The sequence below is a fragment of the Gymnogyps californianus genome, chromosome 10 (genome assembly GCF_018139145.2).
Source record: "Gymnogyps californianus isolate 813 chromosome 10, ASM1813914v2, whole genome shotgun sequence".
In the NCBI taxonomy this organism is placed as follows: domain Eukaryota; kingdom Metazoa; phylum Chordata; class Aves; order Accipitriformes; family Cathartidae; genus Gymnogyps; species Gymnogyps californianus.
In genome coordinates, this window is record NC_059480.1 from 5,744,035 (window position 1) to 5,762,224 (window position 18,190).

At 48.3% G+C, this 18,190-nt stretch overlaps 1 long non-coding RNA gene across 1 annotated transcript; it reads left to right on the forward strand.

The window, feature by feature from the left end:
• The first annotated feature begins 3,706 nt into the window (after positions 1 to 3,706).
• Positions 3,707 to 13,208, forward strand: LOC127020371 (uncharacterized). Its single transcript, XR_007767067.1, has 3 exons — positions 3,707 to 3,792; positions 12,295 to 12,428; positions 13,056 to 13,208. It is a non-coding gene; the product is annotated as an uncharacterized LOC127020371 (long non-coding RNA).
• The last annotated feature ends 4,982 nt before the right edge of the window (positions 13,209 to 18,190 follow it).

Sequence of the window (18,190 nt, forward strand, 5' to 3'; positions counted from 1 at the left end):
AGTCACTGTATTCTTGGGCCAGGCGACCAGTCCCTGCCTGCCTTGTGGAGGGTCTGTGCCTAAGTTCAATAATCTTTGCTTCAAAACACCAGTGAGCTGCTAAGGGATAACAGTTTGCTTGTTTCTCCCATCGTTTACAAAATCTAATCGCTTAGAAGCAAGGACATGATTAATTAAAGGCATTATGAATCTTACATTGTCTATAAACAAAATATCATTGTGGAATCTGAGTGATGCGTATTTCACCAAGAAACTGTAAATCTGATAAAAAATTATTACTGTGTGTTTTTACTTTGGGCATTTCATGGCATAAATCATCACAAAGTGCTCTTTGGGAAGTTGCAGAGACACACCCGTGACACTTTCGATAGGGCATTTCTTTGTGCTTAGCAGAAGGCATTTATGGTTGCTGTAGGGCTAATAAAAGGCTTATGATGTCTTCAATTATTCATTTTTATAAGTGCTTGTTCCCCTGACTTGAACAGCCAAAACCACACTGTGACTGGTTTTAGCAGTAAATATTTTTTTTTTTCCTGGAATCAAATGACTTCCCCTCCACTGCAGACTCTGCCTCTTTTCCATATGAAAAACAATACCAGTTCACTCTCAGCTATCACAACATTTTATATGTTTCTTGCTTTGGAAAGCACCTTTCCATCTGGCAGCCCGAGTGGCAGCCGGCTGACCCAGCAGCCTTCGTTCGCACTTGGGCTGCAGCACCTTGCCTCGTGTCTGCCAGGAGGTTTACGTGCGAGCCGGAGAAGTGGATCTGGCAGCAGAGAGCAGACTGAGGGCCTCAACACACTGTCACTGCAGACGTGCTGAGGAACTTTAGAGGACTGGATGTGATGTTTTCAAAGCGTTGCATTCGCTGTCGTGGACTGTGGTCAGCAGCCCCGGTTAGAGGTTCCTCCCGCATACTTGCAACTCATCCTGGGCAGAGGAAATGCGTCTTTCTGCTGCAGACCTGATGTTTTAGAAAACCTTTACAAATGCACATGCAAACATGCAGTAGTTTGTGTCGGTGCCCCTGTGCTGCCGCTTGGTTGTGGCTGGATGCCAGGGACCCTCCACTCCTGGCGTACAGCAGCCATAAGACCCTTAGTGCTGCTCAACTGGGCTTGAGACAGCCGAGTACCCATGCCCACACAGAAATCCTGCGGGACTGGGCCCCCAGACACCAAACCCACAGGCAAACCAGATGTCCTGAACCCTCCTGCTATCGCACACAGCCTCCTGCTCCTGCGGTGCCCCCACGGCTGCCTCCCCTGCCAGGATGGGTGCCCTGACCGTGAGCCTCGGGCTGCCCCGTGTGCTGGACTGAGATCTTGCCGCCTGGGCATCATTAGAGTCTCCTCCAGCAAAAGCCGGACAGGCAGGTGGGAGTGAAAGCGCTTCTATATTAAACCACATTTTCTGGTGCTCCTTTATAGGTTTTTAACGTGATTCGTGTGTCCCTGCCTGGCCCATCGCCCGCAGCCAGACACTCCCCTTCCTCCTGCTCCTTGCTGCAGTGTTTTCTGTGGATTAGGTTCAACTGGATAAATTCATCTCCTTTTGTATTTATAATCCCTATGAGGGTGGTGTCTTTAACAGAGACTATTCCTTCTCATTGCTTTGGCAAAGCAAGTAGCAGCTCCCCGCTGTGTCTCTTCTCAGATGACACAGAGGTTCTCTGAATAGCAAAGAGAGAAAACAAAAAGGATCTAAGCTATTTCTTTTTTTTTTCCAGGCAGCTACGCGTATCCACCTCATGGAAAATTTCCCCCCAATACTTTAGTTTTTTACTTTTCATGTGCTTGCATCCTTGAGGCTCTGCCTGTGAAGTACGCTGCTGGCTCACTGATGGAGATGGGGACATCAGAGAGAGTCTCTTTGACAGGAGGAGAGGAGTGAGAAAGGGGCTTTTTCTTCCCCACAGCCAAAGAGGAAAGATTAAGGAAATTCAAAGAATCAGAATGAGGTATGATACAGGCATTCATCATGGGAAACACCCCAGTACCCGCCATCTGGGACTGCAATGGGCCTATACGGACCTTACAAGGGGTTGAGCTAAAAAGTGTAATTTAATTCCTATCATGGCAAAAGCCATCCCTGTGCCTGATCAAGACTGCTGACTTGAGGCAGGAATGAGTACTTGTAGCATTGCCTCAGTTTCCCAAGGCAGGGCAGAGCACCGGTGCCTGCCGACCCCAGGCTCTTTCCCAGCCTGCTGGCGCTCTCGACAGGGAAACCCTTGAGCAAACTTCCCGTCGGCGGCTTCGGAGCGGACCGCTGGTGGCACACGGGTGCTGGGACATCACCCACACCGTGTGGCTGTGCGGTGTTGACCTGCCTTCCAAAAACGAAGGTTTCACTCGCCGAAGCGGGCACCAGCGCGGGCAGGTGACGCCGGTGCCATCGCCGTCCCCGCTGGGTTTCTGCTGGCGTGCGCAGTGGCACAGGGCAGAATCCGGCCCCTGAGCCCCACGGCCTGTTTGTTTGTTGTCTCTTGGCTTGCTCTCTGCAAATATTTTTATCCGGCTGAACCGCAAATAAATAATTGCTTACAGCTTTGCTGTTTGGGTTTGTGATGAGCCTGCAAATGCCAGCATGTGTTTGCCAGAGATAATCAGGGCGCTTTTGTGCTCAGTGGCTTTGTCATCTCTCACTCTCTCGCTTTTGTTTCTGGGCCTTGTTCATCTCCCACCTTCTCCTCGGTGTGCGGTGGCTTTTCTGATACCTGTGAAAATAATTGACTTAATGTCTTGGTCATTTTTTTATATTTGTTTCTGAAATACAGGAAAGCAGCATCTCTGCATGTGTCCCTTGGTGATCGCTGTTCATGCAGCGTGTGTCTTTATGATTCAATTAAAAATGTGACGTTTCCCCACCAGACCCTGCCAGCATCCTGGCAAAGCATTTCCTACCTTGATAGCATTTTCCAGTTGACGAGTGCAAAGTATTATAACAGCCTTTCCCTTTGGGACAGCGATGTTCTGGCTGCATTGTAATGACTCCAAAATGCAGAATGTTTCTGACGCTCTGAAATGGAGAGAAAGAGTAGCCCCAAGGCCATTACTCTGCCAAGCATTTCTCCAAGACTGAGCTTACCTGCTTTCCGAAGTGGAATAAATACAACTAAATTAACCATAGTGGCTCTCTTCTCTCAGCAGACCCCTACCACCTCACACAGGACACATGGGTCTCCTTGGCTGTATGGGTCCATGGGCCCTGGCTCTCCTGCTTCCCATAGCAGCTCTGTCACCTGCAGGGAGGTTCCGTACATGCTTATCAAAGAGGAGTATTGACCATGTTGCATCGCCCTAAAGAAACATTCTTCTTTCTCTGTCTGGATTATTTCACCCAGCTTCTCTGAATTTGTTCTTTACTCTTCTCACTGTTTCCTACACTGTTCAGCCAGTGTTTGGTTTTTCCCCCACCTTCTGCATATTCAGTTTGTTATTTGCAGTCAGTCCTGAGCAGAACATGAACCCAGCAACATCTGAATTACATCTTCCACTGCTAGTGTTGGAGGGCAGCACAAATTAGCCCTTATAGCTAATGATAGGGCTATGGTAGAGACCTTATGTATGATGAGATTTTAATAACAGGTGGGTAAGGAAATGCTGGTGACAAGAGGTGGTAAAGGAGCGTGGGTAGGAACTTGTCTCAGCTGCAGCTCCTCTACATCAGCGCATCCCGAGGCTGCTGCATGGTGGCCCAGCCTCAGGTACAGAAACCCTCCTGCTTTTTCCCCTTACAGAGGCAGGCTGCAAAACCCAGCAGTTCAGCAACCTTCACAGTCAACTGGTGAGTCAGCTGCAGAGCATGGCAGCCTTTGGTGTATTTTGGTTTCAGTATTGCTCAGCTCCATCCTCTCTGTTTGGGCTGTTTGACCCATCGGCTCCTCCACAGCCTCTCTTGCTCCTGAACTGGGAACGTGCTTTCCCAAGAATGTCCCCTGTAACATCCCCTCTTACTTATGCGGGGAAGCCAGAGAGTTAGCAGTTGCAGCAGAGAGACTGGGGATGTTGCATTTCACGGCAAAACTTCTGTTCCCAGTGAATCTGGTGTTGAAGGTGGAGGCCTATTGCTAATGCCTTGCAATAGATGGGAATTTACCCTCAGTTACTCTGTTCTTTAAGAAGGTTGTTAACATGCTGCTGTTGGGTTTTAAACTAGAAGCAGTCTTTCATAAACCTTATGAAGTTTTGATTGTGTCCTTCTGTTGCTTATCAGCACTTCAGTGCATTACTCATACGAACCTTAAGGCTTTTGGCATCCATTGTAGCCACTTGGGAACTGGCTCAGGCGCAGGGTGCAGTCCAAACGGCTGTTTCCTAAAGCAATGCCTTCCTAAGAGTGCGGAGAGCTTAGGTGGGGTGAGGTTGGTTGTTTTTACCCCTGGAAGAAGTCAACTGAAGCCTCCAGTGTGGAAAATGGTCTGGCACCTGCCCCATCACCAAATATACATCTTATTCTAAGCATGGGGAAATGCATCTGGTTTGCATACTTGTTTAGCTCTGAACATAGGCAAAGGACGCCATCCTTTTTTTTCCATAGAAAAGGAACCTACTCTGTTGTCCTCTCACTTTTCTTTGAGCTGATTACTCTAACCATTCCCTCAGGTTATGTCTAGGCACCAGAGAGACATTTCTCAGGGGGTGTGTGTATCGGGCAGGCTGGTTAGGGTCTCACAACCTCCTCCTGTCACTAAGGAGACCTGAGAAGCACCGACTGCCTTGGACAGCCCACACTGAGCGAGGGGATGTCAGCAGGGCTACGGCATCTCCTCAGTGTCAGACTCCCTGTTTGGGAGCCCCCTTTGACTCCAGCTCAGTAGGCATCAGCAGGAGCTATCGCCCCTCCGTGTAGTCTAAGGATGGCTGAGTGGTGTCCGGTGTACCTTGGCGTTGTCTCCCCTCCCCTTGCCATATTCATGCTGTGCATTGCTCAGGGCAGAGACCTAGTCAAAGGAGGCAAATCTCGTAAGGAAATCTTCTTTGCTGTTGGTGAAACCCCGCTACCCATTCATCCCTCCCCATATAGAGTACCACCAGCCTCTTCTTCCCTGTGCACTATGTATGTGTGATTTATTTTTCCACAGCAAAATTCTTTATTTCTTTCATGTTTCTGCAAATCAGCCTTGCCGCTTGCACACGCAGCAGCTCTGCCCACGGGTAGGCTCTGCCCTGGCCTGTCTTTTTTCCCACCATCTGCATGCTCCTTCTGACCGTTTCCTGCCTTTTCGCTTGGTGTGGATTTTGCAAGAAGCATTTCCTCAGAGCTGCTATTTCTGCCCTCTTTTGGCATGTTCCTGTGGTTTCTGTGCTGGTCTGCTGCGATATCACTCTGCTTTCCTACCCAGCCTTGCAGCACCTCTCATTCACGTGCTGTGGATGCTGCCCCGTTCCAGCTGTGGTTTTCTATATTCGAGGAGGAATATTCTGGCAATCTCTTCCTTCCTTTTAAATTTCTGAGCCCATTACAACCTGAGTGAAGGATTCCCCTGTCCTCCCGAAGAGCATATTTAATTTGGCTGTCTCTGCGACGTGTATAAAAGCTTCTTCACAAGTTTCCTGCCCCTTTTGTTTCCAACATTTTTCAAAGTTGAATTTAATCTATGAATGCAATATCTTTAAAATCCATGTAGCACAGTATGATAACCTGCTTACTGTTCTCCACTTAACTTTTGAACAGACCTACTGCCTCTGATTTAGAGGTATTAAATAAAAAATGTGGCTTTTATTCATCTTCCCTTCCAGGCTCCAACTGCCTCCTTGAAAAGCTGAAGTTTTTGTTTGAATCTTTTCCAGCTGTCACAAGTATTTTGGGGGGGCTGAGGTAGATTAGATATTATAGCTACTCTCTTCACATTCTGTGCCTGCCACCTCTGCTTTTCCCACCTGTTCCCATCTTCTGCGTTTAGACCCGCACCTTTGGTACCGCGCAGCATCACGGTCACCAGGAAGGACTTTGCATTGGGATTCGGATGAGTTGTTGATATAATAGAGGGAAAGGTTTGCATGTTTCTCTCAGGCTGCCGCCACTAAAATAACAACAGCTGCTCTAAACCCGAACCACCTTTCAGCTGGAGCCTTCCAGCGTTTGCAATCCAAACCCCTCACAGATGGGGCTGCAAACAACAGCCCCCTTCTATTAATCTGTACATATGGATCTCTGCTAACCCTGGCCCTTTCGCTGGGCTCCTGTGAGTAAGTACGCATGCATGAGGGAATAAGGCCAACGACTGCAGGGGGCCTTTTGCCGACACACTCAAAGAAGACTTGAGAAAGTCTTGACTTTTCTTTCAAGGCAGGTGCTGTCAAGGCCAGCTCCCTCTTTCCAAACAGACGCATGGAGGGGGCTCTGGTGTTCATCCCGCTGCTGCGTGGCAAAGGCTGCTGACCGGACATCTTCCCCTTGGTGACATTTGGCTTCACCACCCCCTGCAGAAAATCAGGGGCTGAATCTCCTGCTGGAGGACAGCGGGGGAGGCACCCTGCCACCATGAAAACAGGAAGCGGTAAAAGGCCAAATCTTTTTTTACAGCTCAGTTGGCTATTAAGAGAATGAACAGTTATCTGCTGTTCTTATCTAATAGTGAGTCTTTTGCTTCCTGTGTTATTGTAGGTACTGCAAAAATTGTCTTCCCTTGTGAACCTCACTTCCTTGAGACCTTTTCTCAATTCACAGCTTCCCCTTTGCACACCCTTATGTAAGCAGCTCTCGGGTCACATCCTATTTTGAAGTGGTGTCTTGGAAAAGAAGTGCTGCAGGAGATGTGGGCTGAGGGGGACCAGGGATAAATCCCGTTTAGAGCTGTGGTGTTTGTGGATTTGCAGTTGGTGTCTGTACAGCAACAGATGGAAGGATAAAGCTCCAGAACAGGTGGAGAGGACAGTTACCATGAGCAAAGTCTCATCTGCATCAACTAACACGTTGAGGGGCAGAGCCTGGGCTGGGGCCAGCACACCTCAACATGCCAGCATCAAGGAGTGGGTGCTGCGCACCCGGAAGGACAGACCGCTCCTGCAGCAGGTCTGTGGCTTTGCAGGTGGAAGGACACCCTTAAGGATACCCTTGCAGACTGGAGTAGCCAGGCTTGGTCTGAGCTTTTATCTTGTTAAGTGTTCAGAAGCATGTGTATTTTCTTCTTCTCTGGCCTGGGGGATTTCTAAGCAAATAAAGGTGATGGAAGATGCAGGACAAGGGAGGGCTGTGTCCCCTGCGCTCTGAGCCAGGCAGGCTGCAAGGGCAGGTCTTCTGCCCCTCTCTTTTAATTAGAAAGTCACAGTACTACCTATTGAGGGGAGACCTTGTCCCTGGGGGTCCTGTGCTTGTGCAGACGTGCTGGGAGGGTTGCTAGGGAACGTCTGCTTGGTGCTGGGAGCACTGCACAGCCTGACATCTCCTGCAGCACTTGGATCCACATCACTGCTCTCCTCCCTCCTCCTTTTGGACTCACAAGCCATCTCCCTGGCAGGAGATCTTCCTTCGAATGACAGAGCCCAACTCGGGATGAACCCCTGTGCAGATCTTAAGGGGATCACAAGTGTGGGTGGTGATAGCTGACATAGGATCAGCGCAATCTCTTTCCTTGCCTTGGTGCTGTCTCCCCGCAAGTCCCTCAGAACTGATGAGGAAGGGTGTGCTGCCTTTGCTGCCATCCTGCCCTCACAAGCAGGAGGAGAGGACTTAGCCTGAAGCATGCATACCTCTGCATCAGCTGTACAACTGTGGGAAACGGGAGGAGAGGATGAGCTCGGAGGATGCTGAGCTTCTGAGCTGGCCATGAGTGCTCACGCCTGTGCCTGCTGAGCCTGGAGAGTCACCGCTTCACACTAGGGAGGGATCTGGCCTATGTCATTGACAGAAATTTTGTGTCAGTGATTCTGCCCATGCCTGGATGGAAATGGGGCCATTCTGAGGTTGAAACGGGCCAAGAGCAAGCAGTGAAGCCAGCCTGGCAGGGAGAGCGTGGGCAAGAGGCACGGCGCTGCACAGGGCAGGGGAGGCATTGCCAAGGAGCCTGCAGCTTCAGAAATGCTTCAGAAAGCAATGTTCACAGCTGAAGGGGGTGGTGAGAAGGCAGGCATAAAAACAACATGTGGAAAGGTTATGTGGCATGGAGATAGGATCAAGCCACAAGTGGCTAAGAAGCTAACGGTGAGCAAGTAAAGGAAGAGAGCAAGCATCACAGATATGAGAGGCACCCTGCAAGACAGTGTGGGCACGGGTGCTGAAGTGTCCCTTATTAGAGGAAGTGGAAAATATGATAAAAGAGAGAGGAGAAGGCTGCTGTAATACCTATAGGGACAATTAAGGTGTTAAATGGATGAAAGACAAATCAACGTGGCATTAAAAATAAAATATATCAAGAAAGCATGGGCCAAGCAGGCAGTACCAAAAAACTGGTGAAAGAAAATAGGTACAGTAACTGTGAAGAAATATGATCCTACACATCCAAATGATGGTAGAGGAGTAGGGTTATTGTTAGCAATATGAAAAATTAAGGTGAAAGTAATTGGGGCCAGTCTTGCAGAAAGCAGTGGGTGAGACGGAGACTGTTTTACGAACAGGCTGAAGTTCCTCTGATGCACCATTCATGCCTCAGTGGCTGGAGAGTGAAGCGGGGTAGGAAATGAGCAGGGAATGGAAGATGTTTGCCACTTTCCTCAACTTTAGAAAGATCCCTCTTTTGGTTTCCAAGGAGGGATTACAGTGAAAGCAGCAGCAATCACCCGGTGCTCCTTGTGTGCTAATTACAACCAGAGATGTGCAGGGTGGGAGGCTCCTGCAATGCTCAGGAGTTGGAAAGGAGGCGACAGTTTTAAGCCAATGCCAAGAGGAGCCAGTATCTTTGTTTGATTTTCAATGTTGTGTTTAAACCTTCTGCATCAGGTGGTCCCTCCTCTGTATGAGGAGGTGCAGCCTCTCTGTATGAAAGCTGCTGAGGAGGACGCAAGGCACGTCCTCGCCCTGCCCTGCCGCGGGTCCGGCAGAGCTAAGCTGGCAGCTACAAGCAAGGGGAAGAAGACCAAAGAGTTGTTGCTTCAAACCAAGGCATGCAACTGCTTTGCAGGCGTGGCCGTCTGCAAACAGGTAGTCGTGCTGTACAGGTAAGGTCAAGTGGGTGGCAACCAGGTTGTGCTTTGAATGCAACGCTCCATGCCAAAGGACAGTCGAGGCTGTGGGCTGGAGACCTCTTTGTATCAAGGTAGTTTGAACAGGTAACCACACCACCCATAAATAAGGTAGCTTAGAAAAGCCCTCTGTAAGCAAAGGCAGCTTTGCACCCTAACTGGTCACACCAGTGCTCTGCTCTCCTGCCTTTGCTACCACGCTAGCAGAATAACCAGGATTTTGTTTCTCCTGCACCTCAATACTAATTGGAAAGTTGTACTTGAGTTTCTTGAGCATTGTGCACAAAAGCAGCGAGGCGTTAAGGGCCACCAGCTAAGAAGATGCCGTGTGAATGCTTGGGAGGCATCTGCAGACCCTCACTTAAACAGTTCTAAAGCAAACTAGAGCAAATGGCACCGGTGAGGTGCGTTTAGGAGGAAGGAGGGCTGTGTCCCAAATACTTTGCTTGTGACTGTATTTTTGCACCAGCAAATATACCAGAGCCGGTATAAATCATTGTCCAGAAATTCTTGTGCATATATTATCAACCAGTGACATCTTTTTTTTGCCCCAACTCCTTATTCATCTGGGATCCCAAGGCCAGAGAAGAATCCCATATATGTTTTTCTTCAGCAGTATAAACATCACTTATCTCTTGCCTCAGCTGCATGCTTTCCAGTGGGCTGTGGGTCCCCAGAGTCGTTCCGGTGCTTTTAGGGATACTGTGCTTTACCGTAAGTGCGCCGGTGCTAGTGCTTATTCTGCAGAGCAGGGTTTGTCATCAACAGTGTTCAGCAGCGCTCCCCTACAGCCAGTTGCTAGAGCTCTCCTCTGCACCTTGAATCCTCCTGTATCAGGATGGGGAACGCTTCCTTGCGGTGCCAGGACAACCTGGCTGCAGCTGATCCCTCCTCATCCTCCCCTGCAGCATCCCCTCACCCTCTTTGGGAAGAAGGGAAGCATGGGGGGATGCAGGAGGGCCAAGGCACAGGTAGCCCGGCTGTCAGAGCCTGCGCTTTGCAGGGTGATGGGAAGAGGGAAGCTTTTCTTTGAATCCTGGTCCCTAGGTGTAACCAGTATAACCTAGATTTCAAATATTTTATTTTGGTTACTTTGATTAGTTAACCTGCTGGTGTTTCAAAAGGGAAGCGCTGGGTATCTGCTGGGTCTGTGCTGCACCAATTGCATGGCATTAGTGGAGCCACACTTCTGACGTGGGGGTTAAAAATCTGTCTGGATGTGCTGCTCTTTTTTTTTTTTTTTTTTTTCTGTTTTTGTCACCTTCTCTTTCCCAATTTTTTTCTGAGAAACCCAGCAGTCATATAGTAACTAGTGCTATTGGGTGAGTCCATCATAAGCATGGTGAAGGACAGCTATTTCTCTAAAAAGGGATGCATGCTGTGAATTTTAAAGAGAGAAACCTTTAACTATCCTTGTCATATAAGTAGTAATGCTGGGGAATTTTCTGGGAGCAGTGGGCAGGAGGGGCAGCCCCTTGCAGCAGAGAGGAGCCTGTTTTTGCTGGTGTAAGAGAACAGCAGGGCCTGGCTGCTCCCATGGCACCGGCTGGGGAGCTGCAAGACCCAAATTGGCTGGTGATGCTGCGATGTTGAAATGTTATTGAGGGAAATGCTGTATTCCCTCTGCTGCTGGTAGAGGCTGAAAAGGAACAGCCATCGGCTTGGGGGATGCTACTGCCTTGTGTAAATCCACTGCCATTTGTCTTGCACTCTTAACTGACACCATACACGCAGCGAACCCCGCAGGAGAGGTGGGTACCGGTGGCTGGGAAGGTGTTTGTGTGCTTAGGTTTCTTTCCTATGACCAGGCTAAGGCAGCAAGCACGACTGTAGCCACGTGGCATTTCTTGTCAGAGATGCAGGAGTGGTGTGGTTGCCAGTCACTGGAGCAACAACAGACTTCTCCCCTTGGAGTCGTTTGGAAATCAGCCCCAAAGAAGTGCATCTTGATGTTAAATTATAGTAATGGACTGGCAAGCTGTCCTGACAACCTCCATGCTACGCTTCTAGTAGAAGAAATTCTAGATATTTTATTAAATCACAAGGCTGTGGGGCTCAGGGTGAGCATGGTCTCAGTCCCAGTCCCCAGTTTGTCACATCAGGTCTCATTTGGAGTAAGTTCTGCTGTGATGCTACAAGTGCAGCCAAGTGTCATGAGTATCAGCACTCCTGGAAAGTGCCTTTCCAGGCACTGCTGAAGTAGGCACTGTGTGAGCTCTTTTTAGTCCTATTTTGGACATAGGTTAAAAAGTCAGCATGCTGGATAGTCGAGTCCTGTTGGATACCTTGCCTTTCCTACTGTACTTTCTCAACCAGGATTCAAAGTCCCTGTCGTCTTATGCGTAGCATGGGTGCTATAATCAGCATTTCCAGCACCCTTACAACAACATCTTCTTGCACTTCTTCAGGAAACCAACATCGAGACTCAACATGAAAGAATTTTATTTGTTGATCTTAAAATCCCCTGAATAGCAGGCTCCAGAATCAGAATGGAGTAAACTTGAGTTTCCAATGAACCATCACAAAATGAGAGACCAAAGACCTCTCACTACCTCACCAGTTCTCTGGAAATCTTAAAAATGCAGAATCTGTGGCATGTTGCTGTCTTGAGCAATACCTCGCTGGGACTGCAGCCAAACTTCTTGCACACATGAGTGTGGATCAACACACGTAAGGGCTGTAAAATCTGTCCCTGAACTTCCACGTTTGCAACTTGAAAATGCAGCTATTTACTTTGCAGATCAGTTTAGGATCTCAAGGTGTAAACTGTGTTAAGGATGCAGGTACACATACAATAATTAAACTATACCCAGGAGAACCAAGGGGAAATTGCTAACTTTTAACGTGAACGACACATGGCAAAAACATCCTGCTGCCTCCCTGCTAGGGACGGTGGAAGAGCCGTACCCTTTCCAGAGCAGCATTGCACAACATCATGTAGCTGATTACTTCAGAAAGAAATTCTGCACTTTCATAAATTCAAAGTACTGTTCTGGATTTAAAGGAAAGAAGGGGTCGTAGGGTAACATAGAGTTTGTAGAAGCAGGCAGGAACGGCATACATTTGGACCTTTTAAAGTCAGTTGGCTTGTCATGAGTTCACTAAAAAGGAAGGTAAGCAATGATTTCTTTTCTTAAAGCTTGTCTAATACATCCTTTAATTTCAGCCCTGCTGTAGCAAGTCAGACAACTTGATCAATCGGCATGAGAACACCCTGCAGAAGTATGCAAGCCTGTGCAAGGCCCCTCATCACGGCTCTCTTTGCTATGGACGAGGAACTGGGAGAGGTGATGCCCTCTGGTAAGCAGAGCCAAAATCTCTGATGCAACCCAAAGCACTCCTCCCATACAATGTCATCGCATGGTGGGTACAAAAACACTCTACGGTCCAGATGAACCTGGAAACGGTTTCTGTTGAGGCTGCCTTTCTCTGTTCAGTGTGTGCTGAGTTGTGATGTATCTTTAAAGGTTTCTTAGACTTACTGGGTTGAGTTCAGCTCAGATAAGCTCCTAATTCTTCAACTCTGCACATACATACACCAGGTAGAGCATGAAGCAGCTACACTAGATCCCCTCTTCCTTAATTCTGGGCTGGGCTGGAACATCTCCTCTATAGGAGGAGGCTCGTAGAGCCTCCTTGCATTTGTCCGGGACTCTGACGAGTGGTGGGGAGTTTTATGTCCTGATGAGAACTACTTGAAAATGTTTTGTTGAATTTATTTTTCAGTTAACTAAGTTTTTTGCTGGGTGTTTCTGGGGTTTTTTTCCTAACAAACTTAAGAAAAATATTTTTATTAAATTCCATCAAGAAAAACACTTCAAGTCGAGCAGTTTCCATGTTGGAGTTCTTGGTTTTCATTAAAACCTTACGTTATCACTAATGGCAGGTGCTGACAGGATTGGCTGAAGTGTCTGATCTTTTTTTCAGGGGTCTGACTCTGGAGTGCCTTGTAATGAAACGGTTTAGTGCACACAGTCTAATTACTATAGACTGACAAACAGGATGACTCAGCCAGCCCCAGACCAAGCTCATTTGACTTTAGAGCATTGTGGTTTGTTTGCATTTCATGGGGGACAAGAGAACAAAATTAAAATTCGCCTGTAAAAGCAGCTTCTGGCTCAGAATATTCTTCTGGAAAAGCAAAAAGACCCTGCAAAACTTCTGACACGGTCACAGTGCCCTGATGTGCTTTTATCTTTGACCCATGATGGTTTACAGTACCAAGAGGAGAGGCAAGGGGTTTGGTGTGTTACTACTTCAGGGCTGTGCAATTCACCTTCATGGGGAAGACTGTTGCCTTCCCCCCCTGCAAAAAAACCCACAAAACCAAACATTAAGAAACCCCACGCAGTGGTAGACAAGAGCCTGTGAAAGCTCTTCACTTACTTATGCAAGTCAGGCAGATTTGGGCTGATTTTGCACAGAAGGAAACTAAGGGCTGCTCTCCGGGCTGGGCCAGGGAGGCAGGCAGCGGTGGGTGCAGGCAGACTGCGGGCAGCCTCTTCTGCAGCAATTGCCTGACTGTGGCCTGCTGGAGCAGGGAGCAGCATGAGTGACTGCAAAAATCAGTATATTATTTGTCAAAGTCTGGATTACCATAACAGAAGTGATGTTTTGGGGCTAGCTTCAACCAAAGGCTGACTGGGGAGCACTGACGGTCACGTCTCAGGTGTGACAGCTGCACTGCCGTGTCTGCAGAGTGAAGGGCAGCTCTTCTGCAGGCAGGAAATCTTTAAAGGATGGCCACCCACCTCTGTTGACTCAAAGGAACGAATACTGACCATGTAGTGGCTGCAGGCAACTGCACTCTTCCTGCTAGCCTGAAAAAACAAGCATCCATGAGAAATAAACAGAGCTCTACATGGAGGAGTCTCTTGCCTGTGAGCCTGGGCTGGGGAAAGCCGCTCTTGTCCAAGGAAATTCCTCTTGCTCATCTTTGACCTCCCAGACTGTTGGCTGCGACCCAAGGAAGATGTCCTCCTCCTCCAGAACACTGATGGGGCTGTGGTACGCCTCACCTCTGGGAAATGAGTTTGTGAAAAATTACCAGTCCTCCCCCATCCCTTTCTGCTCGTAACAGCTATGCACAGGAAAACCTGATTACCTCCTGCTGCTACCTTTGTAGGTTTATGGCTTGCGGGGTAGGTAGGACTGGACTTCCTTCCAGAATTAGAATACTGCTTTAGATGTTTAAGAGGTAAAGATATTTCAGTTGCATTTTGAACTTAACCAGTCTACAAATTGGTTTTTGGAGGACAGCAGGTTCTGTAGCAATAGCAAGGACCTCAAGTTCTCCTGATGAAGTTTTGTAACCTGTGTGATCCTTTTCTGCAGAAAAGGAGTTCCTTGTTTTCTTACTTAGGAAGGCTAACTTACCCTTTTCTTTTTTTTTTTTTTTTACCATAATCATGATAATAAGAAGGGATGGGGGGGAAAAAAGTCATTCATATAATCTGGTTCTGCTAAGCTTTAAAGTATATGAATTCCTCTCTTACCTAAATAATGCTCAATGCCATTTTCTTCCCCATTTTGTACTTGCAAGGAGCTGAAGACATTAGCAGCGTACATAATCGTGTTAGGATGCTAATCGCAGGAATCATTCTGCGTGTTAATTGTTCAGACTTGAACCTTCTCTGCCATGTGAAGAAAACAAAGAAAATGCTACCTGCAGTTGGATAGTCACTATTTTTAGCTTGGCTGGAACACAACACCAACAGGAGTGGTGCGATTTTTCTCATCTGCGTGTTGCTGTGCATCACGATCTGGCTTTGGAGCAACCTCCTCCTGCGCCAGTCTGGGAGGAGGTTGGAAGTGAGCGGGGCTGGGTTACCTGTGTAGGTGCATACTCTGCTCCACCCCACTGCTGTGCCTATAGGATTGCTAGAAAATAATAATCACAGCCCAGTGAGACTATAAAACAGTATACATGGGGTTGTGCTGTGCTCAGGGCATGGCGTGGGGCCCCAGAGGCAGAGGACCTGTGTGGTCAGTCACCCTGACCAAAACCACATCTGAGCAAAGCCCAGCTCCTGTGACCTGCCATGCTGGGTTTTGCTCATACCATTTATTAGGGGCCGGATCTTGCAATAAATCCAGTACCCTGCCAGACCCTAGTAAAACGCGGTGTCTGGACAGAGTGAAGAATGAATGCTGCCTTTAATACATTCTAGGTATTTAAACTGATACCTTTCACCCATGCTTTGACTCCTTCTGCCGTGCACAGAAGTGAACCTGGACCGCTCCCCATGGCAGGGTCAGTGGCAGACAGCTGAGCAGAGGTGCATCCCTGAAGAGCTACGTCCTGGCTCAGAAGCCGGCCCCCTCTCCCTCCTCTGAGAGGTGAGAGGAAGATGCAAGTTCACAGGCTGCTGTACCAGCCTAACCTCTCTGCTTGTATAGATAGAAATTGGAGAAGAAAACGTGGCCCATAGGCTGCTGGGATTCGTGCTAACCCATTCCTGGGCAGAATCCTGGCTCCGACTGAGATTTTGCTTTCTTCCATGTGTGGCAACTCAGTGACACAGAATTTTCCAGAAAAAAAATGAATCCACCTTTTCTAGCTCAGGGTGTGTGTGGACTTGCATTTGTAATGTTGTCTGCAACTGCAATCTGAGACAATTGAACCTGCCTAATTGTTGCTGTGTGTATACACTGCACGCGTGCCAGCGGGGATTATACATCCTCCCTTCTCGTTGCTGTTGCTGCCTGGGGTCTGCCATTTCTCTAGCAGTTAAATGTGCCATTTTTATTGAATAGCAATGTCCCAACACTAAGAAGAGATAAATACAATGCGGGCATAATGAATTATAGGCTCTGGTAGACTTGCTCAGTTCCAGGAGACTGTCTGGAGCTGGCCAAGGGATGAAACACCGTGGCCTAACTCTTGTTTTTCTTCACTTTTGCCTGGAAAGCGCACCCACGGGAATTCAGAAAACAAGACTCATCCTGCCTGTGCAAGAATCCAGGATCCTGAATGGGCCGGGAGGAGGAACGCGCCCGGGAGGGCAAGGGGGCTGAGTGGCATCGTGCTCTGCTCTGCCCAACGTCCCTCTCCGAGGAGGGGGCTGGCTGCTGCCGCTGCCCGGCGAGGTCTGGCGAGGGGCTGGCCAGGCACTGGTTTTACCAAAAAAGCCTTGGTCAGTGCAGTGCACGGCAGGCTGAACACGAGCCTGTAACAACACCCCCCTGTAAGAAGAGCAAATGAAATGGAGAATACGGACAGAAGTGCACGTGTACGCACCATGCAGCCCTTTCCCTCTGCTCAGGACAGAGCAGGTTTCAGGACAGACATCAAAGATAAAGCCTGACTGGAGAGGAAGCAGAGATGAACAGCAAGAAGGACCAGGGAACTTGGAAAGATGACCTATGAAGGCAGACTGAACGAACTGGCATTGGTTAATCCAGAGGAAGGAAGACTAGGGAGACTAGTTAAGCCTTTAAGTATATAAAAGACTATTGGAGAGTAAGCCAGTAAATTGTTCTCCCACTGGAGATAGGGGAAAAATTACAATAATAGAGATTTTTGAAAAGACATTGAGAGAAACTTTCCAACTGCAGCATAAATAAGCCCTTGAAAAGATATAGGTTGGGACATCTCCATCAATAGATGTTTTTAAGACCAGGTTAGGCAAACCTCTGTCAAGAATGCAGCTTTGGGCAGTGAGGATGGACAACGTGGATTTTTGGGGTCTTCTTAATTTCAATGTTTTTTTAAGCTGGTTTCACTGTGCTGAAGCCAGAAGCTTCAGGAGAAAACTTCTGCCGTTGCACGGGGTGAGGGTATTCATGCGTGTCGCAAGTGTGGTGGGACTTCCGTGCAACTGGTCTGCCCAGCATGTGTGGTTTGTCTGCGGTGCAAGGAAAGCCAGATTAGGCAACTGAGGACGTGGCAACTTATTGTCATAAAGGTATTAAAGCTTTAATCAAAGAGTTAAGGAACTGAAGATGTGACAAAATATTTTTTTCATGTAGAAGCCACTTAAACCCACCTTTATAGGCCTCTCAGTAAAGGAGTCTTTGAGGAAGATTCCTTTCAACAGCCCCATAAAAGCATTATCTATTGTTCCTGAACTTCTAATATTAGCAGGCATAGAGCATAAATATTAATCACTTCATTGAGCAGCTGAGTGCTTGTCTGTAACGTTTCCAGCAATGCACAGGTAAGTGTGCCCCCTCCCCGCCGAGACAATCATGACTAGAAGTTGCATAAATATAGCCATGGGGGCAAAGCTGTCAGCCAGCAACCTACAGACCTGCCTCCTCCTTTCCACTAAAGCCACTGAGGGCACAGGAAACCAAACCCGATGGAGAATCAGTAATGGTGGGACATGCAGCAGCAGCTGCTGATGCTGGGAGCAGCACAACAGTCCTTGAACTGGCCTGGGACATGGCTGGGACAGCACAAGAGTATGCTAGGACAAAAGCCTTCTTTTTATGCTGTTCCTCTTTTGAGGCTGCACATCTCTTTAGAGTGACAAATGGAGAGGAGTGACTATGACTCCCGGTGCTTGCCCTGTAACTGCTTGTTCTTCTGCAGCACAGGAAAAAATGACTTGGACAAAGATGCTGATGCCGGCTTTGTTCCCCAGAAAGAAGCACTGCCGGAAGGTAGGAGTCATGAGCCTGAAAAAGCCAGCACAGCTCAGCACATCCCTCTGGAATTTGGATGCTCTCCCTCACTCCCCCTGTGGTCTCCTCTGCTGCCTGCCCGGGGGCATGGCAAGGCAAGTGGGTGAGGTTCACCCTGCAGAGGCTCCTGGGCTCCAGCAAAGATTGCTTTTCGTTATCTGCAGATTTTGTAAGAGTTTCCAAAGGTAGGGGAAGGTTTCCCTCCACCATGGGTGGTCCCTCTTCAGGCATCGTCATGGTCTGAAACCTCAGTACAGCAAGAAGGGAGGGATGAACAGTGTCAGGAGGCGAGGCGGGGGGACGCTTACTGTGGTTTGGGGATTTCTGTACCATCCAGGCAGATGAACTTGTTAAGTTATGCTCCTTCCTGCAACCAGCGCAGCACAAGCGGAATCTGAGATGGAGGCGAGGACCAGTGAGAAGGGGACTTCTGC